We start from the raw sequence: 27,790 nt of genomic DNA, 5'->3' as shown, positions 1-27,790 counted from the left end.
ACTTATTTGATTGTGCCCAAGTTACTAACTTTTCTTATCTGTAACTATTCAGATTGGCCCCTATTTGATGACTGAGCTAAAGTAGCTATTTGGGAAGTGGCATAAATAAACAGAATTAGTAAGAATTAAATGATCCTAGGAATCCTTATTAAATATTTCTAATAGTTTTAGGGTGCTGAGGTGGCTCAGTTGGTTAAGCATCTGACTCTTGAATTTGGCTTAAAAATCATGAGCTCACAGTCATGTGATCGAGTCCCATGTCCGGCTTCATGCTGAGCTCAGAGCCTGCCTAAGATTCTCTCTCCCTTTGCCCTTAACCACCCCCGCCAACTCTTGATATCTCCCTCTCTCTAAAAAAAAAAAAAAAAAAAAAAAAAAAAAAAAAGTATTTATATATTCTTAATATTTTCATTCAAAACGTGCTTAACTCATCATAAAATTGCTCCTGAAAGGCCATATTAATAGATGTGTTCTAATGGGAAATTTTAGAAGCCATTTCACATATAAGTCTTTAAAATGAATGAATCTATCTACTCATGCATACTTACAACATGTGTATAACCTGACAATCTGAAAATTATGATTTTCTTAGTTTTCCCTCCCCCACTTACTGAATACATAATACAGCTATGTTGGCATTCTTCTGATTCTAAATATTTAACTATCTACCATGAGCATAGAGGCTCATATTTTATTTAAGTATTTAATAAAGGTTATAATTGTTGACAGCATTAGAATAGCAAAAAAATTAATATGCTTGTTTTACAATAAAACTTTTATTCCATTATTAGTCATGACTCCTTTGATTGACACATGTCAAAAATACTGGTGCTTTTTCATACTCTAAGAAAAATATACCTAGAAACTTAAAATAATGATTATTGCAGAGCATTTAGTGTATGTATATACCTTTAAGTTAGGTTGAATAAGGAATGAGCAGCTTCTGTTTTCCACATGGGGATTAAAAAGTGACTATAAAATAAGCTTATTTTAAAGATTTGAAAATATAGGGATTCCTGGGTGGCTCAGTGGTTGAGCGTGTGTCTTTGGCTCAGGTGGTGATCCCCGGGTCGTGAGCCCCACGTTGGGCCCCCTGTAAGGACCCTGCTTCTCTCTCTGCCTGTGTCTCTCCCTCTCTGTCTGTGTCTCTCGTGAACAAATAAACAAAATCTTAAAAAATGATTTGAAAATATAAATGTATTAATATTAAAAATCAATGTCCTGCTGAAAACCATTTCCTTAATGATTAAGAGTTTTCCATATATCTTCCCAGATTTTTATATGCATCTATTATAAAATGATTTATATTAACAGAATCATATCATATTACACATATGATATAGCAACTTTTTTCCCCACTTTACATTCATTTATTTTTATTTTTATTCCAGTATAGTTAACATACAATGTCATATGAGTGCTGCTTTCTTTTCATACGTAAGCCTATATCAGGGTTATGTGTCTATTGCAGTACATACACAACTCTCTTGGCTTCATTATTTTCTACCATATGAGTATATTGTAATTTATTTCACAAACTTACTGATGGATAATAGTTTCTACCTCTGCTCTATGATAAATAATGCCTCATTAACAATTATGAAAACATCTTTGAGGATAACTAAGCATTTTTATAAATTATATTTCCAAAAGTTAAATTAGTATGAAGGCATAAATGAACTATTTCATAGCCACATAGACAAGCACTCAAGAGTTCAACTTTTGTTACTCCTTCAGCCAAATGCCAAATGCAGACCCAATTTTATGTAAAGTTATCACAAATAAACTATATAGCAATACATTTTATTTTATATTTTATTTTTTATTTTTAACTTTGAAAAATTTGTGGCAATGATAATACTACTTGCTAATTGTTTTCTTATTTGGCACAACGTAATTAGTGTCAATCAATAATAAGTGAGTATTTACTTTGTTATGGGCAGGACTTAAACTAAGAATATTTTCCTTCATAATCTCTCAAACATTAAATCTTCTGAACTCTATCTATGCCCTGAAACATAAAAAAAAAAAATCAAAAGGAAAATTATTTTGGAAAACAGTGGAAGATATTATTTAATTACAAAGGCACATACGGAGCTACCTAAAAATTAAGATTTGGAATCTTCATTTCCAATGGAAAATTTTATTTTCATCTCAGACTTTCCTTGAATCTGTACATGTACTTTAGGGACACTAGCCTGAAGCCACACCAATTTTTTATCACTAAGAAAATAAAATAAATAGATGGGAAACTATCAGGGGAAAACATGAAAACTCTATGAAAAGTAGCACTAAATTCAGTAGGTAAAAGGACTTATTATGATAGGACAGCACTTCAGAATGATGATAATAGAAATTGGTGAATTTTCTCCGAATAATATATATGATAAGAAATACAAAGAGAATAATAAGTCATTTTGAGTCCTCTGAGAAACCAACACCAAGGTAGTATTAATTATGCAAGGATTTTTAAAATTTTATTTTATTTTATTTTATTTTATTTTTTTTTAGAGAAAACAGCGTATTATTCCTCTGGATCCAAGGCTTTGACTAGATTCATGTTTTGTCAGAATGCTTTCTCAGTTTGTGATTTGTTTTTTCATTTTGCTAATGTGGCATGTGAAGAACAGAGACTTCAAATATGTTTTTAAAATTTTTATTTACTTGTATATTTGACGGAGACAGCTAGAGAACACAAGCAGCAGGACAGCAGAAGGAGAAGGAGAAGCAGACTCCCTGCTGAGCAGGTACACTGACGTGGGGCTCCATCCCAGGACCCTAGGCTCACGACCTAAACCAAAGGCAGATGCTTAACCCACTGTACCACCCAGGTGCCCTGACACTTTCAATATTTATGTATTATTATCTATTAATTGTTTTTTCTATTGCTACTACTTTTTGTGTTCTAATACATTGTTGACTATTCCAAGATTGTGAATATTTTATGTATTCTTCTAGAAGTTTAAAAACAGTAGCTCCTACATTTAGGTGCATGATCCAATTTTAATTTATTTTTGGATAGAGTGTGAGGCAAGGGTCAATGTGCATTTTCTCCATATGGATATCATCAGTCCAGCACTGCTGAGACGACTATTCTCCCCTTTGAATTATTGTTGGTAGCTTTGTTAAAAATCAATTATTCACATATGTATGGCCTATTTATAGACAGGCAGCTTTTTATTCTCTGCCTATGTATTTATTTTTACAGCTATACTACACTATCTGCATTACTATAGCATTATAGCATTTTTTGAGATTCTTATAAATCCTTTTTTTCCCAAATAGTTTTGTATATTGTTGGCCTTTAGTAGTTTCAAGTAAATTTTAAATCATCTTGTAAATTTATTTTTAAAAACTCCAAAAATCCTACTAGAAATATGACTGAGAATATATTGTATCTACAGATCAATTTGCAGAGAATGAACAAATTAACAAGTGTGTCTTCCAATCAACAAACATATTTCCCCAGTTAGTTGTATTTTTATTTCATACAGAAATATTTTGTAATTTTATGTGTATAAGGTAAGCATGATTTTGATTATATCAAAAAGTTAGTATTTTAAGCCTTTGATGTTATTTTAAATGTTATTTCTTTTATAATTACATTTTTCAAATGTTTGATACTAGCACGTGGAATTTATTTTTTTTTGTATTAATCTTGCTTGCATCCTGTTACCTTGCTAAATTCACTCATTACTTAGACTAATGTCTTTAAAGATTGATTAGAAATTTCCAAATGAATAATCACATCATTTGTAAATACAGGCAAATCTAATTCTTCTTTCCCAGTCTTTATGCTTCTTTTTATTCTTATTGATTGACTAGGATCTTCAGCACAACATTGAATAAAAGTGTGACAACATATCCTTGTTTGCAAATCAGTGGGAAAACATTCTGTCTCTTACCATTAAATATTGCATTAGCCATAGGTTTTCATAGATGTCCATTATCATTTTGATTTTGATATAGCTTTCTTTTCCTCCTTCTCCCCCTTCCCTTCCTCCTCCTCCTCCTCCTCCTTTAGTTGTTAATGATCCTTTATTGAAATAATTTCCTTTGTAGTTCTTAACTAGCTGGGCATTCCACTGCACCATTACCAATGTCAACTACAGCGACATGAGAGGTGCGGCCATCAACACAGATTGGGTAGTCCCCAGGATCTCTTCAATGGTCTTTAATGATCTTAACAATCAGTGCCACATTAATTGGGCAATGTTGACAATTTCATCAAAAGTGATGATTCCACTGTGCTTAATGTTTTCCTCCTTCTTTCTGTCTCTTGGCCATTCCTTGAGGTTTTTGGTAATCAGGACAGAGGCAGAAGGTACCATTGCAATCTGTACATGTCTGTTCTGAATGGTCAGCTTCACTATAATTCTCAGACCCTTCCAAACACCAGTTACCTTGGCCATGTCATTATTGACCTTGTTTTGGAGATAGACCCCACGGGCTGATCTTTGGAGCCAGAGCAGATGTGGCACCAACTTCCCCACTAGTGCTACTTGGGTACACAACTTTGATTCCTTTCTGGTCGAACTTAGGCCACATGGTGGAGGTGGCTGGTGTTAGATGAACCTGGATTCAGGACAACCAAAGACAGTTGCACCTTCTCCTCCTCTGAGCCAAAAGTCAAAAGCTTCCCTTCCATTTCTGTTGAGTTGTTTTATTGTCACTGGATGTTGGATTTAGTCAAATGTGTGTGGTTTTTTTTTTTTTTTTTTTTTTTTACATCTATTGAGATAATCGCATGTGGTGATCTGCACTGGTTGATTTTTTTAATGTTGAACCCATCTTGCTTTCCTAAGGATAAATTTCACCTAGTCATAATGCATTATCGCTGTTTAAATATTGTTGGATTTAATTTTCTAATTATTTTTGTGTCTTACAAATACTAATATGTAATTTTGTTTTCTTGTAATTTTTGTCTGGCTTTCATAAATATTCTAAGACCCTTACTATATTAAAGAAGAGTGTAAAGACATTGAATGACATTATATATTAAGAAAGATATGCTTTAAAATGTAATAGTAACTACCAAAATTGTTATTTATATTCTAGAACAAAAAATGGAATAAGAAAACACTGTAACTTCAACAGCAACGTCAAATCAATCAGAAGGAAGGCAGAAAAGGAGGAAGAAAAAAAACATTGAAAGGCCAAGCCTTTGATAAACATAGGTAAGCTTTTGGACATTTTGTTTAAGGTGAGTCTTGTCTTTTGAATTAGTGTTTCCCTTCTTTAATAGTTAACTAACTCCTTTCTCCTTAATTAGTCTGCAAGGAAATGCTAGCGAGTGTTTTATCTTCAAACTGTCTTTAGAAAACCTAAATTGTCTAGTTCAGTATTTGGGAAATGGTATGTGCTCAGGAAAACTTCTTTGTTTCTTCTCAAGGTTAAACATTTGGTTAGTGAATGTCTAGTAACAGGGGAGGAAAGCAAATAACATAATCTCCCATTAGGATTATATGTATTATATATTTTCATTCAAGTCTGATAATTCTTCCCTTAATTAGCCATCAGTGACTTGTATTGAATCACATTCTGTATTTAATTAGTATTTTTGAATTGAAGCTATTTTCATTTTACAAGTTAACTGTAGAAATACCTTGTGGACATTTGACTAATATTTTAATTAAAGCATAGAGTCATATGAAAGACATACTTCTTATCTCGAATAATTGTCATCTGTTGATAAATATTAAATAAAGGTTTTAGTAGTATGATTATGTAGTGGTAAATAAATATTGTAAGCAAGTAATTATCTATACTTTAATGAAACTCCTTTCACTTTATTTTCTTGTGTTATTTATACCTCTGAGCAAAAACAAATCACCATTCAGTAGAGCCATAAGTTTAAAGATAAGTTTAAAGATTTGAATACGAGAAGTTTTTAGTCATTGTTTTTCTTTAAAATCCAGGTTGACTGTTCGCTTCACACTTTCACATAACTACTAATATAAAAAAAAAAGATTTTTCATGTGATCAAATATTTTTTTTTACAAAATATACATTAAGCAGGACCCCAGTTAATAAGTTCACTGATTATTTCCACATTTAGGGCCAGCTGTATGAGACCATATACATTTACTACAATAGCAACTGAGTGAAACTCTGCACGCACTAAAGCTTACTTGAGCACAAGAATGATATAATACTGGTTTGTTTTTTAGTCTGTTTGAGACAGTCTAATAACTGGAGGATCTGGAATGACCACACTATTCCCCAGAGTCTTTATTACAGCACTGACCCATGGAGAGACATGTGGATAGGGCCATGTTTGTGTACACGGCTGTACTCAAGTGAAAGAATGTGAGAGTGCGTGTGTATGTTTCATAGAATTTTGAATTCCTGGCCAAGTGAGGCTTAACAAAATCTTCAGAAAAAAATGAGAATATCATCTGATTAATAGCATCAGCTTTAACCTTTGATGATTCTCTATAAAGTCTTTGATGGACAGCCAACCAACATCATGTATTTCTCTCATGGTAAAAATATGAATATTATGAATAAATCTTAGTTCTTGTTCATAAGGAATGTGTTGTATTGAGTGTTAATTTTGGAAGAGATTCCCAGATATCATGGGGCATTTGAAGTACTGTTATTACCAATAAGTGATCCATTACTGTTTCTTCAAGGGATAAAACACTAGGATCCAGAAGTTGCCAAAATACACAATTTTTTACTTTCATTTTCAGTAGGAAAGGTCCAAATGTAACTTGTTCTTTAATGTTATGAAATCTGAACATTATATTTGAAATGTAGCATAAGATTTAATTAAATAATTCATTCACTATTTCAAACACATAATTCCTTAATTCTTAAAATACAAAATTACCTAAAATAGAATAAATGGCTTTAATATGAACAAGTCATTTAAAGAATTGGTGATAATGGGGGAAGTTCTGGCTTCTAAAGTCTAATCGCTACTATGGACTTTGCACCAGATCAATTATTTTACCTTTATTTTCCCCAATATATTAGCTGATTAAAAGGGCATGTTAGCCTTTATCCACAAGAGGATGCTTCAAAGGACGGATAATTAAAAGGGTTGGCAAGTTCCTTTTAATTAGAATGGTTACACAATTGCCAACAAATAATAACTCCTTTATTCAAAATTGAATGCCCAGAGGTTAATTGATTTGCCAAAGTCTCAAACATTATCCGCATGCATCTATATTCAGATTGCTAAATACATTTATCTTTTAAATATTCATGAGGCACCAAAGTTCCAAAATCCAGTAAATCATGTAAAAGTATTTGTTCTTTGTTTGATCAGATATAATTTCATTCTTTAGCCATTTCATGTAGGCAAGTGAAGCAATGTAACATAACCCTGATAATCTTGATAAAGAAGAAATATCAGCCCCACAGAATATGAGCTAGAGTTCATGTTTTAAAATAGTCTCACTGAATGTTGATATTCTTCAGATTATAGTTTTTAAATTAGGAGATGATTTTCATTTAGTCACCTAAAGCTTAGAGATAGACTGACAATTTCCAGGTGTCAGCAATTTAGGCTTAATTGAAATAATACTAATACCAGTGATTTTAGTGCATTTGTATAGTACTTTGTTCTTTACTAAAGGTTTTGTGTCAATTTTATCAAATAAAGCAATTTCAAAAAAATTGTACACTTAAGAAAGCAGCTCACGATAAGATAATTCTTAAACTTTTGAATTTTAATATACATTTAAGAAAATGAAACATTAAGGAAAATGTGAAAATAAATGTTCATATAAAAACATGCAAAGAGAGAAACAAGTTCAATCCACGATTTTCCCATTTATGAGTGTTGACGATTTTCCAATTTATAAGTGTTGTATCAATAGTCCGTGTGAGAGCTGCTGGTCAATAAGAAGAGATGCGAAAGCAAGCCCATATGCATCATGGTTATTCACCTTCTTGTCATTCAAAGGTTTTTATTGTTCTGGGCTAATACTATTCTTGAGGCCTTGGTATATATGTGTTAGCAGATGTGAACAACAATATCATGATAATAGTAAGGAATTATTTTTGTTTCAAGATATGTCTTTCATTTGTTTAAACAAATACCCTAAGTGTGCTTAGGTGATTTATTTAAGTTTGGAAATATATATTTAAAATTAATGCAGATGATTAACATATTTGTATATTTAATACATGTTTATACATTATCTCTTCAATCTTCATAGGAATGACTAGAAAACAAATATCATTCAGATAAATATGCTTCTACCTCGTTCATGTACTTATGGACTATAGAGGCTGTTCTAGAACTTGCCTAAAACCAAAGAGTATGTGTGCAGTGCCTGGCAAATGGGAGGATCTCTATAAATGTTAATAGCTTTGTTTCTACTTCATGAATTCTGTTACTCTCAGATTCTTTCCATTAGTTTCTCCTCTTAGTTTAGAAACATGTTCAATTTTTTTTTCTATCCTATAAAAAAGAAAAGAAAGAAGTAAACCAGTCTCCCTGGTATGCAGCAGCCTTCCTGACCACCCCTCTCTTTTCCCCTACCTCTCTATCTTCTGAGCTATTTCTCTTGTTCTCCCCACCCCCTCACACCATCCACAACTAGTTTTTTAAACATATACTTCATAATCACATCTTTATTCTAATTAGCTGTAATCTCCATGAGGGCAGAGACCATATCTCTTTTACGGCCCATTGTTCATTGTATCTTCTGTATGATAAAAGTGATTTTGAGAAATATTTGCCAAATATTTCTCACCACATACCTGTTTGTGTGCCTTCCTCAAGCACAATTCTATTTAAAATCCTGTTTTAAATTTTGGCCAGGTACTCATCTCTAAAGGTAATCTCAAATCTCTGATTATTACGGTAGCTGACTTTCCTCCTCCACTGTAACTGGTTTTCCTAGTATTTCTGACTACATTTAATTTTTTTTTCTTTTGTTTTAGTTGTCGGCATGTTTTCCTAGCCTGTCATCTGAATTTTGATGCATCTCTTTATCATTGGCTCTCTCTTTTCTACTTACTCACTGAGTGACCACATGCAATCTTTTCCTCTTCACTGATCATAAGTAGTTTATGGCTTCAGTATCTTCACTTTCAGCCTGCATCTTTCTCCAGAGCTTGAGAATCCAATTTCTACCTGCCTGCTATACACCTCATCTAGATCTCTGCTTCCAGTTCAGACCCATAGACTCTCATATTTTCATCCTTATCCTCTCTACATGCACATTTCTGTTGGTTTCCATCCAGCCCTCCCTACTGTTTACCTTGACATCCTCAGGCTCTTCATATTATCCCACAAGTTGTTTCTTAATTCACTCTGATTCTGACTAGCAATTGCTTCTATGCATTTCCTGTTTCAAAGCTATCAGAGAAAAAAAAAAGCCTCTCTTCTAAGGATATACCTAGAACATATTTGAGATGGACTTTGCATAAAAGGTATGAGGAAATAGTACATGATCACAAACGAAGTCTTATTGGAAGCAACAGTGAAAATAATCAGGGGTTTCAAATATAAATAATAATTTTCATTTTTAAACTATTTCCATACAGTTGTAGCTTTTTTATATTTACCTTTACAAACAGTCTCTATACATGTGCATAGTTCAAATGAAAATGTATCTTGGCTATAAAAAGTAGAAGTGGTTGGAGGTGACAGGCCTTTAGGACTTAGCACCCTTGCCTTGTGGTGGTCAGTACCCATGAAGATGACCATGCCTACAAGTCCATGTGGTAACAATTGCCTCAAATTGTAGATAGAATATTCTTTTGTCTTGGAAGTGCTTTGAGGAGTTGATGGGGAAAAAAAAATCTTTTCTCAATTTCCCATTCTGAGTGATAGGTAATGGTTGCTTGGATATATATGTTGAAATAGCTTTTGTGGTTATCTCCAGGCTCAGTGGGAAAGGAAAGACTGCAGTAATCAAACAGTAATATCTATATGGGCACTAGGGATGTGAAGAATGGTTCAGTGTGGTATAGCACATTATTTGTTCAAACTAGACTTTTTCAGGTTTCCATGTGCTCCCTTATCCTGACAATTGATAAATGTTCACTGTAACCATGCCAATTACAATTTTAAAGCTGTGGGTTTGTTTCTATCTGTCCTTAACTGTCCATTTTCTTGATTTTTACTTGTTCTTTTAAAATTTTATCCATGTTACACATTTTTGCATATTTTTGCAGAAGAAGCCATATATTCCATCATTCCATCTAGTTAATCTCTGGTTATTTCAATTATGATCCAATTACAGAATCATATTCATTCATTCCCTTTCTTCCTTCTCTTCCTCCAATGATATTATTCTTTCTGATATTCAAAGTCCTTGATTTCTCCGGTATTAGTGCCATATTTTGCCAATATTTTCTGAGGACAGGAGAATTACTTCTGGGTTCATCAACTAATAACTAAATCTTAGCAACATGAAAATGTTTGAATTGCATTTCTAAAAGTTTAATTACCTTTACTTTTTATTTGCAACTTCATTTGCACTTTCAAAGAGCTAAAGAAAATTTCCAAAAAATATTCTTTACCTTTTTTCAAACTTTAATATTAAGCTTTTAATAAGTTCAGAAAGAGGCAAATTTATCTGAATAATATAGTTAATAAATTATATAGGGATATATACAGGGATGATAGAAAGATACAGTTGAAGTCTATGAATATGTCAGGTAGAGCAAACTTTATCCAATATAGGTCATTTCATAGAATACAACTAAGTTAAACATTATAGAAATAGTACATACAGAATTCAGGATAGTGGTTACTATTGGGATGGGAGGGGTGATGTGACTTGGAAACTCTTCAGGTATATTCTATGCTTTGTTCTTAACCTGGTAATGGGTATGTATGTTTTCATCATATTGCTATTTAAGAACTATACATATATTTTATATGCCCCTTCACCTATTGTGTTTTATTAAATAATAATAATAAATAATAAATAAATAAATCCAGTGACATGGATGGAGCTGGAGAGTATTATGCTAAGCAAAATAAGTCAGAGAAAGACAAATATATTATTTCACCTATATGTAGAATTTAAGAAACAAAACAAATGAACCTATTGTAAGAAAAAAGAGAGGCAAATCAAGAAACAGGCTCTTAACTACAGAGAATGAACTGATGGTTTCTGATGGGGAGGTGGAAAAATGGATTAAATAGGTGATGAGTATTAAGGAGAGCACTTGTGATGAGCACTGAATGTTGTATGTAAGTGATAAATCACTAAATTCTGCACCTGAAACTAATATTACACTGTGTTTCAATTAACTGGAATTTAAATAAAAGTGTGGAGAAAAAAAAAAAGAAAGGAAACTTCTCTCTAATATTCTCAAACAAGAAAAGGAGATATCTTTCATTACAAGGACATCAGAAGTAGAGAATATAAAAGAATGAGAGAACCAGGATTCACTCAGTTCTCCAAGAGGTGACTTCATTCTAGGACTAGTGGTGCCTGCAGACACAGGTGTCATACTTGCTTGTGATGCCCAGAAAACTGTCTTTCTTTGGGCCATTTGATAATTGACCTTTCTACAGCATCATGTAGAAGATATTCATTTAGGTCTCATCATTGAGAAGTGATGCTCTTTCTTAATCTCATTACTCATGTGGGGGGAAATGATTCATAAGAAAGCCTTAGAATGACCATGTAGGGGTTAATTCTTGTTGGGCAGTCAATTGTCATAACCACTATAAGCACTTAATATGATGTCTAACGTATTATGAGACTCAGCAACACTTAATTCATGTCATAGTTTTTTCATATCTTGCCTAAATTCATAAGTTTTAGAATCCTTCTGAACTTAGATTTTTACCACCTGCTTCAACATTTGTATTTGTTCATCTTTACTGCAGTTTTTCTGATCTGAAAAACAAAATCAAATCACTAATTATTGCGTAGCTAGGGTAATGGATGTTCATCTTTTTTTTTTCCTGACATCCTATGTTCCTTCTCACTGATTTATTGATTAAAATGTACCTGAGGCATTTGTTTTCTTTGTTTTTAACTTATATCTTTAGTTGCCCCTCCTTGCAATATTTCTTACTCATCTCAGGTGGGGTCCACACAGAGAAACATGGTTGAATGAAATTGAGGAATGATTGAAGTCTTAGAGAGTTGGCTGCATAATTAGGGCTCTTAGGCAAAACTTAATAATGTGTTATGGTGAAGAAAACTGTTTCTGTGGAGGAGATATTGAGTGTAAAATGACAGGAGAAAAGGGAAGTAGGAATATCACGTTTTTCCACAAGTACAAAAATGTGGGGCCATCGGAAAGAAATATCTTTCTAGATGTGTGTATTAGGGGAGAATGACGGAGGTCTCCTAGCATAACCAAGGAAGTGCCATTCATTGTGAGGAGAGGAGGTGTTGTGTCAGCACCACAACTGGAGAACAGCTCCCTGCCGGCTGCCCTGGCATCTTCCAGGGCAGAATTTCCTCCACTAATATCCACAGAACAAATATCTGCAGAGATGGATCACTCACAAACATCCTTTGTCTTTTAAAACTGCCTTTCCCGAAGAACTGAAAATTCCTAGTTCAAGAAACATATGGGTTTCTCAAGGTTTGGCACTAGACGCTTCTCATCACTATTCTCTTTCACTGGTTACAAATATTGGTTCCCAAATTTTAAATACCATCTACATGTTCATGACGCTCAAATTTATATATCTAGTCCAGACTACAGAATAGTTGCAAACTCTTTCACCTGGACACTTCTTAGGCAGAGGCAACCATCTGCCAAAATTTATCCTGCCCCCTTCCATCATATATAAAGTTGTAGTTGGGAAGTGGCTAATCAGACCTACATAAGCAAGCACACCCTTTTACCATGGTGAGGCCACAGTGGAATGTCAGTGTGAGTGATGTGTATTACTTCCTGGCCAATGCCTTTATTACATAGGCTTGTTTTTTCTACTCTCTACCTTCTTCTTTTTTTTTTTTTTTTTTAACTCTCTACTTCTTCTAAGCAACTAAGATGGAACCGAAGATAAACCTTGGATGTTACAACTTGATAATAATAGTATCCAAGGTGAATTTTGAGGCATATCTTGAGTATGACAGAACCTTAAATTGGTTTTTACGTGTGAGAAAAGAGACATTTTATTCTCTTTGAGCAATAATTCACTTGGTGGCCTAGCTAGCAGTTGCAATCTAATAGGTAACCATATTTGCCTAAAGGTATTATAAGTATCTCAAATTGAGAAAGCTCTAAGCTTGAGTTTTGTTCCTAAATCCACTCCTCTTCCATTCTTTTGCACTGCAGAAAATAATAAAAATCTTAGGTATTCATTATATATTGACTACATGTCTGGAAATATTCTAGGTGCATTAAATATATTTATTCATTTGTCCTTACAATAACTCTACAAGAGTTCTGTTTTAATCCACATTTTACAGATGAGAAAGCAGAAGTACAAAGACATCAAGCAATATACCAAAGGTCATTTAACAAGTAAGTGTCAAGGGCAGACTCAAATCCACCCATACTGGCCACCTGTTGCATCTTCATCATTTCACTCTACTGCCTCGGTCTGATTCAAGGACATTTCTCTTAACCAAAAATAAATAATTTAAAAAATAGTTGGAGTTGGAGGCAAAATATAATAAGCAAAGGGAATAGGAAAGCTAGAGGTAAAATTAACATATAGAAATATTTACCATGTACCGAACAATGCTACAGAGGGAGAGAAATATATATATATAACTTTTAGCTATCCAGCTGGTCCCTAAATTACTTGGAAGACAAGATATAGAAAGAAAAGGGATTCACAGTATAGATATAGTTGCCTAAATGAGTAAATGAAAACTTTTCAAGTTTTTAGGGTACTAATAACACAGAGAACACTTTCATTTATTCTGATATTATTTTGAACTATGTTGTTTACCAGATCCCACAAATGAAGTACTTAACAAATTTCAAAATATGCAAACTATGCAAATTCCTACGCACACATTTAGGAGGAAGCCAAAACTATACCAGTAAGCAAATAACCCTCTGATTATCTAGAGTGAAGGAGAGGTGAAGTTAGAGTATAGAGGGCTATGAATATATGGCCTATTTTCCTCTAAATTTTTTATAAAGGTATTTCTTACACCTGAGGCTTAAAGATGATTTGGAAAGAGTTGTTTGAGATAGATTTCTCTGACTAAACCATTGATTGCAGACATATTTTGCCACACATAAACACACGTACTCACAGATTAGTTAGAAGGAAAGATGTATAGACAGACTGATGAGAGAGATAGAGAGATTTTTTTTCCATTTAAAGTCGACTGAGAAGATAAAGTTGAAGCCCTCTAAATAAAAGCAGCGTGCTAACCCAGAAATTAGCCTTAAGAGAATAAGAGTACCTTAATATAAGAATGGCTGATAATAATGGGCTGAAATCATCTTCTGTAAATACTCTTGTTTCTATTCAATGATCATTTAAGAAATACTTAGTGTTGGGGATCCCTGGGTGGCTCAGCGGTTTAGCACCTGCCTTCAGCCCAAGGCATGATCCTGGAGTTCTGGGATCGAGTTCCGCATCAGGCTGCCTGCATGGAGCCTGCTTTTCCCTCTGCCTGTATCTCCCCCTCCCTCTCTCTCTCTCTCTCTCTCTCATGAAAAGATAAATAAAAATCTAAAATAAAAGAGAAATATTTAGTGTCTACTATGCATCAGAGACTGCTATAGACACCCAGCAGGTACCAGTTTAAAAACAAAGATTCCAATTTATGCAAAGTTAAAATTCTTAGCAGACAAAACAAATAAGTGTCATATTTAAGTAAATTATATACTACGATAAAAATCCATAATTGCTGTGAAACTTTTCAAAGAGAAGAGTAAGGAAGGATGATCATGAAGATTTTGAGAGTAGGTGTGTGTAGATCACAGTATTAAACAGAGTGGATAGGACAGGCTTTATTGATAGGGCAACATTTTTCAAATACATAAACAGATGTGAGAGTTAGTCAAGGGAATATCTGAAAAATAATATTCTAGAGAGAGGAAATATCCAGTGCAAAAATCCTAATGTTCCAGAATCAGTGTGCTTGTATCTGAGTGATAAGGATGAGAGTAATAGTAAGACAAGTAATGAGGGGGAAGGCGGCGAGCCTGGGAGGCACAGTTGGTTGAGTCTGACTCTTGGTTTTGGCTAGGTCTTGATCTCAAAGTTTCTGAGATTAAGCCTCCACCCCACTCCTTGCTCAGTGCAGAGTGCTTGAAATTCTCTCTTCTCCCTCTGCCCCTCCCACTTGTGTGTGTGCTCTCATATTCTCTCTCTCTCTCTCAAATAAATAAATGAGTCTTAAAAATAAAGAAAGAAGTAGTAGGGAACAGGATCCTATAGGTCCTTTGGGCAACCATAAGGATATTGACTTTTACTCTGAGTAAAATGGTGAACAATTACAGGGTTCTGAGCAATAGAGTAGTTACATGATGTGACTTCTGTTTTAAAAGAAGAATTATGGCTGTTCTGTTGACTTTGGTGTAGATGGGAACAGGGATAGAAATAGAGAGATCTGCTTAAGTTCTTATAATGATTCAAGAAATAGCTGATGTTTCAGACCAGAGAGGTAATAATGGTTGTTTTATTTTGTATATTTTCAAAGTTGAGCAACAGGATGTTCTAACGGATATAAGAATGTGAAATAAAGAGGAGTCAGGGATCCCTGGGTGGCGCAGCGGTTTGGCGCCTGCCTTTGGCCCAGGGCGCGATCCTGGAGACCCGGGATCGAATCCCACGTCAGGCTCCTGGTGCATGGAGCCTGCTTCTCCCTCTGCCTGTATCTCTGCCTCTCTCTCTCTCTGTGTGACTATCATAAATAAATAAAAATTAAAAAAAAAATTTAAAAAAAAAATAAAGAGGAGTCAGTGATAATTCGTTCTAATAACTCGAAATAATGGAGTTGAAAATAACTCAGATAAAGAAGAGAAATGCCTTGTATTTAAAGACATAACACTGATTAGGATTTCCAGGAAAGTGAGTGATCGTAGACAGAAAGAAAAGAAAACTAAAGACCAAGTCTTGGAATATTTCAATAGTTAGGGGAAAAGTCCTGGCTATAAAAACAAGTCAAAACAGAAGACTAAGAAAGAACAAAATTTCAGTAGGCGGAAACCCAAAAGAATGCGGTGCCCAGAAAGTATATCATGGAGGAGGAAATACTCTACTCTGTTAAATTTTGAAAACAGGTCAAGTCCAACAATGATGGAAATGTGACCACTGGTGGCATAATGGGAGTGAAGCCAGATTGGGGTATGCAGGGGTATGGATCTATGGGTCAAAGTGGTCCGAGAGAGGATAGATGAGAAGTGAACAGAGCAAGTCAAAACATTTCTTGAGGAGTTTTGCAACAAAGGAGAACAAAAGAGTAGAGCAGTCACTATGGGGAATTGAGAATGGTTTTTAAAGTCTGAAGAAATAACAGCATCTGGAGGTCAATGCGATGAGATGAGAGAGGGGAGAGATTCTAAAGGTAAGTCCCAGAGTAGTTAACATGGAAGGGGCTTTAATGCAAAAATGATGGGAATGATCATAGATAGAAGCATGGATGTTGGGCCATGCTGACCCAATGTGTGTGCCAGCCTGAAAGTGTTAGGTATGACTGCCCCCCACATTCCACTGGCTGCAAGGAGTCATCTGCAATGCCCAGCTTCAAGGGAGGCCAGAAATCAGGCTGTATGACAACAAGAAAGGGACATGGGTTTGGCAAACAACTAATCATCCATTCGCACACCTTTAGCTTCTTGATTCTTAAAACAGAATTTTAATTAATTGCAAGATTTCTTACTGATTAAATAAGAGAATATAATAAATAAAAGAGAAAAAGAGAAACTTTATAGTACTGCCGACTTAAAGATATGTCCACATTTAATAATGTTAATGCGTGGAAAAAAAATCTGCTGGCACTTGCTTATTCTTAAATAATTCATGTGACAATTCCACTTGCTTTTCCTTAGGTTTAAAGAACTATTGTATCAATAATATGACTTGAGGAAAGACTTCGGCTCTTGTGTCAAACTTGTTAACTTGGTTATTCTTGAAAAAGTTCTAAATTATGGCTAAGGTCAATAAGAAATGAGTGCATTAATATTTAACTGACACAGAAATATTAAATGGACCTTATGTTTTGGGTTTTTTTTTTTTTCTTGTTACGTGACTGGTTTTTCATCACAGAATTCAATTTTCAGTATGCATCCAGTAGACAACTTTGGGTTCGGGTAAGGGTGAGGGTTGGAATCGAAGTCGAGTTTAGAACCAGGGTAGGTGTCAGGGTCAGAGGTTAGGGCTAGGGGGTAATTATAACAACTTTTGAAAGTTTTTAACTGATCTCTGTCAGTACCTACAAATGTTAATGTGTAATGCTGCACTGGTCTCATTCTATCAACAAATTTGTTCAAGTCTCATTAATCGGGGAGACAGATCACCCTCTTGGGGCCAATATTCCACTTTAGTGGTGCCCTTTTAAATCACCTTTGACTCTGGCCTGCTTTTCTTTAAGATCTGGCTCACTCTTTGTTGAGGAACTTGAAATACATTTCCTAATCTCTGCTGAAGGGAAACCTGAAAATCTAATGAAATTTTCCACAAATTGCCTCAAACTTTTACCATTATGCTCAATCTCAATTGCTTTTAAAATCATTTCATTCACAGGATCTGAATCCACATACTGTGTCAGCACTTTGGGCTTTCTTCTGAAGGTTTGGGAGTTGTCTAATATGTAAATGTAAAACCTCCGAAGCTTTAAAGAGTCCATCCTGAGAGCAGCATGTTCACATTATCACATTATCATTTTCTCAGTGTTGGGTTCTCCCTGGTATTCTCAATGTACTGAGGTTGGAAAAAAGGCATTTCTGCTGACACGTGCAACGTTACATGAAATAAATAATGTACGACAAATTCTATCTACAGGAGAGGAATATTAGATAATAAGTTTAAATTATCATAATAGAAATGTCAAAAACGGAAATTATGTTATTAATAAATATGACTACCTTTCAGCAGATGTTATCATTAAATAGGAGGTAGTTTACCATTTTAAAAAACAGTTCACCTCAGAGGGAATGAAAGAATCTCCGAGTTGGTAGGGAAACTAGAAAATATTTGGTGCAAGACCCTGCTACTAGGTATAAATCTCTCTCCCTGAAGCATGTTCTTTCTGATATCTGCACAGAACAAATGAATGCAGAGATTTGTAAATCACATTTGCCCGAAAACCATCTCCAAGAAACCCTAAGTATTCCTCTGTCAAGAGAAGTTCTTTCTTTTCCTCCTTAGACTTGATTTGCTAATGTAGACCTTGGTGGTTTTTCCAGAACCAGATCTAATTGTGATTTATTTCCTTCAGTCCAGGCCCTTAGCGCCTCTTCCTACAGATGTTTTCGAATATTGAATTGTTCTGAGCTAATTTCATATCTGTCTTATTTCTTCCCACTTTCAAATTTACTCTGACAAGCGTAACTTGTTGGTAGCTCTGAGTTCCTTATGCCTGAGGGCATTTTTTTCACAATTCGTGACTTTCCAGAAACTGCTATTGCCCCCTTCTACTCTACAAATCCTGTTGAACAGATATGCTTCTCTAGTGTAAATGTTCAAATAAATATGTTGATTTTATTTTTTGTAGTATCCCTGAGCATACAATATTAGAAGTGAGCATAAAGGGAGTAGCATTTGATGACTAATACCATTTCTTCAGGACGAATCCTGGTAACACCATATGTCAATAGAGTGTGTGTGTGTGTGCGTGTGTGTGTGTGTGTTTCTTGTATGCCACCACCTCCTGTCCATGTAGGCACCTACCCTAGTTGGCTGCTCTCTCATTGCCCCTCACATGGCACCCGCATTTACTGCTCCTGTAGTCATTTCTTTTTCCCTTATTTTATCACATCAAATCTCTAACTTCCTCAGTATATCAGCAGTTAATGAGAAAGAGACAATTAAACACGCTGGTATAGATTTCAGTGACTGCTATAAGAGTGATACGTTTATGTGCTCTCACAAGGCGTCTGGTTTTGAAAGAAAACCTTGTTAAAACAACAACAAAATTAATGTGTTTCCAATACTGGATTTTCAGGAAATTAAAAAAAAATAATTCCTTTTTTGAAACAATTTCAACCTTACAAAAGAGTGACAAGAATAGTCAGGGACACTGTAATGCCTTTTATTCTTTTTTTAAAAAAAAGAATTTATTTATTTATTTAGTTAGTTAGTTACTTACTTACTTACTTAACCTGCATATGTGCCAGTGAAGTGAGGGGGGAAGGCAGAGGGAGAGAGAGAATCAAAAGCCGACTCCACACTGAGTGCAGAGCGAGATGTGGAGCCCAATCTCAAGACTCTGAGATTATGACTCTGAGATCATGACCTGAGTTGGTATCAAGACCCCAACACTCAACCAACTGAGCCACCCAGATGCCCTTGTGTTTTCTTATACTTTATTCAGATTTCCCAGTTTTGCTCTGCGTTGTGTGCTTTATCTTTCCTTTTCTCTCTCCCTCTCTCTACACACACACACACACACACACACACACACACACACACTTTTTTCTGAACTACCCTAGAATAAGCTACATATCATGTCCATTTACTGCTGAATATTTTACTTCACATTTTCTCAAAATAAGGACATATATCAACAAGCGTATAGTTACCAATTTCAGGAAATTTAACATTTATACATCTAATCAACCTTCTTCATCCCAATTTTGTCCACTGACCCAATAATATTTTTATAGCATTTTTTTCTCTCTAGGATAGGCTCTAGGCTAGGATTACATAATTCATATTGATGTCATTTTTTTTCTTTAAAGATATTTATTTATTTATTTATTTATTTATTTATTTATTTGAGAGAGGGAATGGGGAGGGGAGGGAGGGAGAGAGAGTGAGAGCACGTGAGCAGGGGTAGGGGCAGAGGGAGAAGGAGAAGCAGATTCCTCATTGAGCAGGAAGAAGCCTGGTACAGGGCTTGATCCCAGGACCCTGAGATATATACATCTCAGACTGTTAAATGGGCCTAGACTGTTTAGTCTAGCTCAGCTCACACTTTAAATGGGTCTAGAAAAAAGACATTACAGTAGTAACAAATACACCTAGTGCGGATTGTTTTCCTCCATTCCTCATCGATTTATTACTTCCTTCATAATGTGATCCATGGCTCCCAACATCATCACCATATTTACTCGTCTGTTCAATTTAGAATATATTGAAATATTTCTAGAACTGCTTCAATCATATACACAGACTTTCTCATTTATTACGCACAAGTCAGCACATAGTAGGGGCTCTTTGTGCTACTTAACAATATATCCAGAAAATCCACTCCAGATCAACAACACAGAGGTACCTCTCAGTTTTCTTTACAGTTGTGATGTGTCCGTCTTATAGAGGTAGCCTCATTTATTCAACCAATCTCCCTTTAGCTGGTCAAAGGGGTGCTTTCCAGTGTCCTGTCATTAGAAATAGTGCTTCTGGGATCCCTGGGTGGCGCGGTGGTTTGGCGCCTGCCTTTGGCCTAGGGCGCGATCCTGGAGACCTGGGATCAAATCCCACATCAGTCTCCCGGTGCATGGAGCCTGCTTCTCCCTCTGCCTGTGTCTCTGCCTCTCTCTCTCTGTGACTATCATAAATAAATAAAAATAAAAATAAATTAGAAATAGTGCTTTTGTGAATAACTTTGTGTATGTGTGTTTTCAAGTCATTGGAGCTGTATCCACAGGTGAGGTGGTTGTGCTGAAGAGTAAATGCATTTATAGCTATTATGTGACCTCTCTATAGTTTTTTTTTTTTTTTCCCATTTCTGGGTTTCCTTCATTTTAATTGGAGAGATAATTTACACATGGAAACTTTCTCTGTGATTGTTAACACCTGTCATACATAGATGGCAATTATAATAGTGAACTAAATTTAGTAACATGCATTCATCCTGCAAGTGGAACAGGTGAAAAACAAACCAGGAGTAGCTATATATTGGCTTAATTGTGGTCCCTACGAACACTAGCTGCACACAGTGATGCATGTTTTATATGAGCTCACCTCTGTGCAAGCATCCCTGTGCAAGCCAGGGGCAATGAGAGCCAGGCATGATGTCTCTCTAGAAACACTCTCTTCATTGGCAAGTAAGAGATTGTGATATCACAGGTATCCATGTGTTAAGTGTGAATGACATAAAGACAAATAATCCCTTATATGTTGCAGGTAGGCTTTTAAGGCCCTTTGCCAACTCTCTTGGTTATTTATTCTTTTTTGTCTGGCCCACTGGTTTCTCCCTGCAATTGTTTCTGGTATTAGAGAGCAATTCTGATAATAGCTCCTAGCTTCCTTTAGTTCCTACTCTCCCAGAGCTAGACCTTGATTTCAAGTCTGATTATGTTATCTTCTCAAACTTACTGTTGAGTTTTAAGGTAAAGTGCACATCAATATATGGCTTGACAAATTTCCACAAGTGTAACAAGCACCTAACCTAAGAAACAATGATCAATACCCCCAAAGCATGCCTTGGTGGGGAACTTCCAGCCACCACCCTCCTACAAAGGAAGCTGTGACCCAGATTTCTTACAGCATAGCTTTCCCTGTTTTTGCCTTTTGCACAAGTGGTCACATAGAATATGTAATATATTCTTCTGTGTTATACATCTTCCTTTTGCATGGACTTCACAAATAATACTGCTATCCTGACATTCAGCCTTTGAGATAAGAGACCTCTCTACACTTTGGCCAGATTGTCTTCACTGACCCAGGGCCCAGCTCACATTCAAGTTTTCAATATATGTATGCATTTGATATTACGATCCTCTTCACATTTCACTTCACATCCCCAAGCTGCGCCCAGGTCTGAAGGGAGAGGAAGCTTTGCTGCCTTAGTCAATACCCCCAGCCTCCCTCTTACCTTCTTGTTGTGGCAATTTCTGCTCTATTCTCTCTCCTGTGGAAATCTTGAGCTTCTCATGTGTTCCCAAAAATACCATTTGGACACTTTAACTTCTTTCAGTAGATGTAGGTATGTGCAATATTTGTCAGTATCTATTAGGTACTTATAAACTAAGAAAATAAACAATGTTTGTGAAATGTACACCTAATTATATACTATTATTCTAATGTCCAAATCTCATAAACTCAGTCAAACGTTGACAAATATTTACCAACCACATTCGTTGTGCAAACCTCTGAACACTCTGGTGAGACCCAACATTTAACAAGACAAATAAACCTCTCAGAGAGCATACATACGATCACCTAGGGTTATATCTTCTTAAATACAGCATGATAGTAAGAATAAAGACTATGGAGATGTGAGAATCAAGACCAAACTTGGTCCCTCACCCTTCAGGACCTTGTTACAGTATTTGACACAGAAAATATTCACCAGGTAAGTACTCAGTGAATGGTAGGTGGTTAGTATTAGCAGTGGTGCTTGATCTTAGTCAAAATGTTCAACACCTGGGCATTTCAGCTGACTTCAGTGAAAGATACATTTGATTCTATTAATTATCCACAGACTTCATATAATTTAGGAGGAGATTAAGAGTTATTTTGTAGTACAGGTTGAGGATGGGTATGGATCTGCGTGTGTCTGTTTTATTTCATTATCACTTACCCTCATTCCAAACATAAAACTGTCTTAAGAATTCATTTGGTCTTTAGGGCAGCCTGGGTGGCTCAGCAGTTTAGTGCTGCCTTCTGCCGAGGGTGTGATCCTGTAGACCCAGGATCGAGTCCCACATCAGGCTCCCTGCATGGAGCCTGCTTCTCCCTCTGCCTGTGTCTCTGTCTGTCCTTCTCTCTCTTTCATGAATGAATAAATAAAATATTTTTTTAAAAATAATTTATTTGGTCTTTGACTTTAAACTTAAAAATAGACAGCATTGACATAACTGCTTATTTTAAGTAAAGGTAAAATGTAACACTTCTGTCTATTACTATTCCAGGAATAAAACTGTCAAATTATAGGTATTTAAACATACACTGACCTCCCTACGTAGGAAGTCATGCAGACAAACCTAGTGTAAATATCTTCTAGTATTGCAATCATTAAATCCTTTCAAAGGAAAGGACTTCTGTATTTTTTCGGTTCTGTTATCAAATACTTGTTTGTACCAGGTTGAATGTAAACAGCCTGAATGAATTTATGATAAATTCAGTCTTTTTCTGTCGCTTCAGGCCATCTCACACAGCTCTATTTTCCACTTTGCATACTGTAGCAAAACTGAGAAATACACCAACAGGACACTCACCAGTGAGAACAGAATGAACAACTGTGATTGCTGATTGCCTAAGATGAACAGTACCTCTGCACTGGGCAACTCAGGTTGCATATCTGAGATCTGGGGGTGGGGTGGGGGTGTGTTTCTTAACCTTCTCTGAAGAATACTGTGAGGGCAACTCATGAAACCTTCTGTTTTCGAATAGAGACTATTATAATCCAAATGAAATGAGCAATTATTTCTCAAGATTCCATTGGGGAATGGTGTTTTATCTTTGGTAGAGTTCTTTTTTTTTTTCCTGATAGGAAAAATGTCAATAATTGTTTAGAATACACGTTTTCTAGAATCTGGTTCTTAATAAATAAGGAATTAAATGATGTCTGTAGTCCAAATGGCATTTATGGTGTTTAGTTCAGAATAAAGTTCTAGGTGAGGTTGGAAACACAGACACTTTTAAAAGGAAAACATCTTTTCATGGGGCAGGGTGAGGGGATGGTTCATTCTATTTTCATGGTTTTTAAAAGCGTCTTTTTTTTAAAATTCGTCTTTTAGAAGAATTCTGAAAATGTTTCTTCCAAGTTTTGTTTGTAAACAATTGAATGCAGAGAATCATATAATGACTCAGCGAACAATCTCTCATGGTTTAACTCAGACATATTCCCTAAATCCATGAGGACAGATCTATAACTGCTCTCAGAAGCCGTTGTTTCTTATAAGACAATTCCCTATTCTTTATAACCATACGCAACACTATTAGTCCTGCAGTGGTAGAAAATAGGTTTTAATTGCATAACCTTATAAAGTGCTTCCTAAAAGTTAGGTTTTAAGGGTTGAATTGAATCACTCTAAAATTTCTATGTTGAAGATTACCCAGCCCCACCTCCCTCAGAACCTCAGAATGTTCTTATTGAAAATAAGGTCATTGCATCTATAAGTAATTAAGGTGAGGTCATCACTGGGGGATTAGGCCCTTAATCCAATATGACTGGCAACCTTACAAAAAGAATGGTATGGTGTATATGATATGCCATTATACACATGTTTAGCACATTACAGTTAAAATGTGGTGGTCAGCAAGTTTCTTGCTCACCGTGAGAGAAATTGCTGAGGTGAGCCATGGTGATGAAGAGCGTGGTGGTGAAGATGTCTTTAGTTTAGCCCACGATTCCAGTCCTAGCTCTACTGTTCACAGAACTCATGTGCTCCAGGGAGTGTGCTACCTTTTCTACTCCTTAACTTTTCCATGTATAGGGTGGGCTTAATAATAACAATAATCTATGTCATCACATTTAAGTTGTTTGGAGATTGAATTAGATACAGCATATCAAATACCAAACGACCTCTCAACAAATGCTTGTTGGCCTTTACTACTTATTAATTGGTGCAGGTAGCTTTCTAGACTTCTCTGCTAAATCACAGGGCAGTTTTTGTAGACTTCACTACAGCTGCATCTTAATATGAAGATAAACCATTCAAATAGCAATAACAGTAGACCCACTGTCTCATTAAAATACATCAGTGAAATTCATGGGAGAAACACAGATGTTTATCTCAAATAATCTTTTCATTTGGAAGCATGATAGAAATTTTCTAGAAGTAGAAGTCTATACTTTACTCCTGCCCTACACTCCTGAAAAGTCACTGACGGTAACTGAGTAGACCGTTCAGAGAGCCTATCAACATGACATCTTTTTTTGCCAGCATGATAATACAGTCTATAATTAAGCTAGTTTATTCAGGCAATCCAAATTTATTTGCCAAGACATTTTAACATTCTATTAGATCTTTCTCAAAGTCGACATTGACTAAATTAGTTCCTCGGAAAAATTGGCCATACAAGTGACAAACAAATTGGCCATACAAGTGACAGATACCTTCACAGTCATCAGAGGCACATGTATACTGAGAGCTGCCCAAGTTGACCAGGCTTTACATACAGTTATTGTCCGCATAATTAGATTTCAATATTTTTGAGGATAGGCCTATCGACTACTCACTTAAGGTCTTTAAGCCACTTTTAATATAGTGTTGTATAGTGATTAAAGATTATAGTAACAATAATACTGATAATTAGGAGGAGGTGAAATGAGAGGAAGATAAGAAGATGAGCCTATATTTATGGTGCACTGTTCCAAGCAATTGGATTAATTTATCTAAGTCTCAGAAAAACCCATAAGTTAGATACTCTTCTATGCTTAGTAGCTAAGGCAACTAAAGCCTATAAAAGGTTGATTAAAATGGTTAAATATTCACTATTACTAAGTGCTGGAGCAGATTATATAAAGCCCAGCTCTAGAGCCCATGCTCTCTTGTTCTATAAATCTTGTGTATACAATCAAATTGTTTTCATTTAGTCAAAATAAGCAAGTGGTCATTATAATAACGATGCTTCTTGACACATCAAAAATAGGTATTTGGATCCCTATTGAGTACTGGGGTCAGTATAATGGGATTTGCAGGTCAAAATTTAAGTAATATCATATCTCTTAGCTTCAGCCCATTTATCTCCAGAATGGGGTACTTCAGTTCAATTGTACACTCTGAAGCGTCTATTATGTGCTTGGCAGTGTGAACTCTGTATTATGAGCATTACAGAGAGGTGCCCGAGAAGACAGTGATGCTCTCTCAAAGTTGGATATTTACAGTATATAATTTAAACATTACTGGTCTAATCCTTAAGATTTTTGAATTTTATCTTTTTTTTAAGATTTTTGAATTCTAAAGAAAGCTTAGATTTTTATTTGTTTGTAATAAGGAAATTGAGAAAGACATGACTATGTAGAGTGTTTCACTATCCATTCCTACCTGTTTCAGTAGAAGACTCATCTGCTTCTCTTCTATACATCACCAGTTTCCTACCTACTTAGCCAACAATACTTCGGAACTCAAGAAGCCTTTGTTGACCATGACCCTCAACCACTCTGAATGAGGCATTTGTGTGTGTGTGTGTGTGTGTGTGTTTCTAGAACAACTTGTGCAAATCTTTTTCCATTAGGGCACATGTAGTCATAAAATAAAATTATAAATTTATATGCTTAGCACAACTGCTAGGTTTTTCACCCCTAGAAGGTTGTGACTGTGTTTAGTTTATCTCTGACCCTCAATAAGTAGTAGGTGTTCAGTAAGTGGCTTTTCACCAAAGCTTATGTTCTTCTCATGGTAAGTCTGCTTGCAGTTTGCACTGCAAATTCTACTTCTAAATCTGCCTTCTGGTTGGGAGACCCTGGGGCTAATTCTAATCCTTCCTCACCAGGAGCTCCTCAAATATGAAAAACAACACACTCTTTCTTTAACATGTATATGAATCACCTGTGGATATTGTTAAGCTGTATATTCTGATTTTAAAGACAGGAGGTGGGCCCCTGAGATTCTGCATTTCTAATTAGGTCCCAGATGATGCTGTTGCTGCTGATCCAAGACATACTTTGGGAAGCTGGCATTCAGAGTGGTGTCTCATTCTCCCCGGCTTTCCACTTTCATGGCCTAGCAGTATAATCTGTTTTAGCTAATACTTACCAGCCTGTTTTGTAGTCTTCTTATCATACTCTTTTGAGTTACCCCAAGAAGATATGGAAGACTGTAGACAGTTATTTTCCTTGATTTCCAGAGTTAATAAAAGTGAATTTATCAAACTAAGTCTAAGGAAAGCATTGTAGTTATATTTCCACTGAAAGTTTAATTAAAAAAAATGTTATCTGAAAGAACTGCCTAGGAGCACCTGAGTGGTTCAGTGGGTTAAGCATCTACCTTCGGCTCAGGTCAGGATCCCAGGGCCCTAGGATCAATCCATGGCTGGCTCCCTACTCAGTAAGGAGTTTGCTTCTCCCTCTCCCTTTGCCCTCCCCGCCCCGGCTTGTGCTCTCTCACACACATACTCTCTCTCACTCTCTCTCTCAAGTAAATAAATAAATAAAATCTAAAAAAAAAGAACCACCCAGACACAGTTTTGTACTGCGATGCATACATTCCATGTGACAATTAATAGGATCATGATCCAAATGGCATAAATTAAATTAGCATTCTCAATTATACTTAAAAATGAGTTATTAGTCATTTCAGGCTTAGAAGCACAGATGTAATACAATGCACATGCCAATATGTTAATTCAGAAAAGCTGTTATATAGTGAAAGTAACAGGCTATTTTGAATTTTCAAGGACAGATCCAATCTAATATTATAGCAATGCATCTGGAAGTCACAGATTTATATAATGCAATAATAATTGAGTGGTTAATATGTGCCAGGCATTGTCCTAAACTCTTCACATGGATTATTAATTTAATACCTATAATCTCTATTGAGGTGAAGGAAGTAAGTAGTGTTATTAGCTGCATTTTATAGGCAAGGAGATTTAAAGACAGAAAGGTTAAGAAATCTTTCAAAGTTGTACAGATGTCTCTGAAAGGTGGCCCAAATTCTAGAGCACACCAGTGAGCTGCTATTTTCACTGCCTCTCAGGGTCATGGAGCCATACAACAGCATGCTTTATGATGGTCTGCTTTCCCCCATAGAGACATACTGCTATTCCTCTAACTTCTACTAAGTTCCTGCTTGAACAGAGTAGAGACATTCCTCTTAAGTGATATTATTCATTATTATTATCCAAAATATTAGCAGGTACCTATCTATCTACACTTTA

General features: G+C 35.5%; 1 protein-coding gene and 1 pseudogene across 1 annotated transcript in view; both read right to left on the bottom strand.

Annotated features, from left to right (window-relative positions):
* CNTNAP2 (contactin associated protein 2) overlaps positions 1-27,790 on the bottom strand; it is a 1,951,553-nt gene that overhangs the window by 1,288,973 nt on the left and 634,790 nt on the right. The window lies entirely within an intron of this gene.
* Positions 4,066-4,583, bottom strand: LOC121489910 (annotated as a pseudogene).

This window comes from Vulpes lagopus, chromosome 4 (assembly GCF_018345385.1).
Source record: "Vulpes lagopus strain Blue_001 chromosome 4, ASM1834538v1, whole genome shotgun sequence".
Taxonomy (NCBI): domain Eukaryota; kingdom Metazoa; phylum Chordata; class Mammalia; order Carnivora; family Canidae; genus Vulpes; species Vulpes lagopus.
This window is presented reverse-complemented; position numbering and strand designations above follow the sequence as displayed.